Genomic DNA, 2,843 nt, shown 5'->3' with positions numbered 1-2,843 from the left:
TCAGGATAATGTTTAAATGACAATCAAAGGCTCTTAAATTTGTAGGGTTAATGAGAAAGTAAGTTTTCTAAGGAAAACCCTTCTTTTTTTGTTTTATATTCTACAAAATGTTTTATGTGAGACATAGGTAATCTTAATATACATACTGTACATTAACAATTTTAATACAGTGGATTCTCATCATTTGTGGTAGTCATGTCCTGTAGTGCTACCAGGAACACTGAATTAGCAAATACTGAATCACTGCTACTAAGGGAAATACAGGTTAGCTTCCTCCAAGCCTCTGGTCACACTTGTCAACCAACTGATACACAACCTTGTTTTATATGTTTGTGTTTAAACCATATTAAATATGGTTGATCCATTAACATTGAACTCATGGCCGACAGCACTCAGGCCTAAAGGAAGCTCATCTAACACACGTGTCTCCTCCATAAGGCACGTCACAGGCTTCCAGCATTTAGAAGCCCTGGTCATCACTTTAGCACTACGATTTGGGCCATTTTAAACAATGAAATCAGCAACAGAAAGCACAAAAAGGTGAAAAACATGGCACTGAACAGGTCATGAAAGGTCCCCTTTTCAGAGTGAGAGCACAGCAGAAACTAGAAAGCAGGTCATGGCCTAGTTTGACCTCAGCTGGGAAGGCAACTGTCAGGCAAGTTTTTCACTCCTCTGTGCATGTCCACAAATGAACACACAGGGGTTAGAAATACATTTGAGAGAGGAGTCTAATTGAGGAGAACCCTAAAAGACAAGTGCCTGCACCCCAGGCTTCACCAAGAGGTACAGACTTGTTTCCTCCAGGTCACTCCCAACAAGCAAGGACCACATGAACTGTGTGCTCTGGACCAATACTGCTTACTTTCCAACCTGAAACCGTAATTAGTTTCCTCTTGCTCACAGATTTATGAGAGTCAAATCCAAAACTGACTTTTCCTTTAGGTCTTGGTAAATTGTTGCAGAAAAGAAGTGCTGGCAGATACTTTCTATACCCATGTATCTAAATCTAGTTATTTTCTTTCAAGGCCCACCTTCTACCATTACTCCCAATTCTCCCAGCTTCTAGTCCTACTCAGCCAAGATTCATATATTAAACGTTACATTATTTAACAATGCCATTTCACTCCTCTCTCCTAACCTCACTTAAGCTTTTTTTCAGAATGGGCTCCTGTCTTTTTGTATCTTCCACAGGATCTAATAGGCATTAAATACTAGCTGGCTAACTGATTGTCAATGAATACTGTCCACCTGTCAAAAATTCCAAGTATCACAATTCTCTAAAGGCGCTAATACAGAGCACTTCCCAATCATGCAGGGCTCTTGAAACTGTGATTTAAAGCTTTTGGTGGAACCTCAGAATTCCTGAAGACAGTATGAAACTGCATAAAATAAGGTGAGATTATGGAAGCTTCCACAATGTGTGTTACTAAGAGTCTACAGCAGCATAGTATGAGGTGAGGTGAAGAGAGACAGCATAACCCGTTTCAGTTTGAAAACCAGAACTTTAAGCCCTGTAGGTACTCACATGGTACACAGTATAATATCTGACATTTAGAAACTTGGCCACTGAGTTGTAAATGACTCATGCTAGAAAATAAGATTTATGGTCTTGTGATTTTAATCCATTTGGCAATTAATAAGAATTCTGTAAAATAGAGAACATGCATTAAGTGGTCTTTATTGACACTTCACATTAAGTTATTCACTATCCAGTCCTCAGTTAATTATATAAGTGTAATAAGTTATTTTCTATTTGCTGTGGGAATTTAAATGTAAAATAAACACAAAATACACTTGTGGTTTCATAAATACTCAATGAAGCTTTTTTTTTTTTTTTTTTTTCTGAGGTATTCCTTTCAATCTGGTTTCATCCCAGATCTTTCTTTTTACTTCACCTAGGGAGAGTCTATTAAACCACACAATGGATCTGGAAGCAGTGAACTTGAGTTTTAATTATATTAGACATATTTTTTGATCTCGTCATACAATACCAATACAAAAGCACCGCCCATGCCTCTCAATACGTTGGACCAGGCACCTTTGAAGAAAGCCTTTCGCAATCTTCCTCCAGCAGTCCACTGTCCTGGAGTACATAATATCCGCCCCTTTCCGGCCAGACTGCATCCTCATCCTACGGCGGACAGTGTCAAAGGGGTAGGACACCAGCCCTGCGACGGCCGTCACGGTCTGGGCAATCATCCAGCTCACGATGATGTGCACATTCTTGGAGTCAGGCAGCATCCCCTTGGCCGTATCATAGACTCCAAAGTAGGTGGCTCTGTAGATAACGATGCCCTGGACAGAGATGTTGAAACCCTGGTAGAGACCCCTCAGGCCATCAGACTTGAAGATCTTGGTGAGACAGTTGCCCAGACCAGTGAACTCACGCTGCTCAGCACTCTTGCCCACGTCGGCAGCCAGCCTGGTCCTAGCAAAGTCCAGCAGGTAGACAAAGAGGGAGGTGGCCCCAGCTGCCCCACCGGAAGCCAGGGTACAGGCAAAGTAGCGCCAGAATTGCTTATGCCGGTCCACGCCCCCCCCCGGAAGATCTGCTTGCACTTGTCTTTGAAGGCCAAGTTGAGAGTTTGGATGGGAAAGTAACGGATCACGTTGGCCAGGTTACCCCTCCAGAAGGAAAGAACGCCCTGCTCCTTGGGGATTCTCACCACACCGTCAATGATCCCTTTGTACTGCTTCTCAGCACTGATCTGTGTGCTGGCATGCTGGACCTGCAGCAGCAGTTTGACCCTCTCGGTGGGGGCGACAGCGGTCTTGGAGATGGCAGCGGCGACGCCGCCGGCCAGAAAGTCCTTCAGGAAGCTCCAAGCCTGGTCGCTCAT

General features: G+C 43.4%; 1 pseudogene; it reads right to left on the bottom strand.

The window, feature by feature from the left end:
• Positions 1–1,945: 1,945 nt before the first annotated feature.
• On the bottom strand, positions 1,946–2,843 carry LOC130860560 (ADP/ATP translocase 1-like; annotated as a pseudogene).

Source organism: Hippopotamus amphibius, chromosome 1 (assembly GCF_030028045.1).
Source record: "Hippopotamus amphibius kiboko isolate mHipAmp2 chromosome 1, mHipAmp2.hap2, whole genome shotgun sequence".
Classification (NCBI taxonomy): domain Eukaryota; kingdom Metazoa; phylum Chordata; class Mammalia; order Artiodactyla; family Hippopotamidae; genus Hippopotamus; species Hippopotamus amphibius.
Note: the sequence above shows the minus strand (reverse complement) of the source record. Positions and strands in the feature narration are given on the sequence as shown.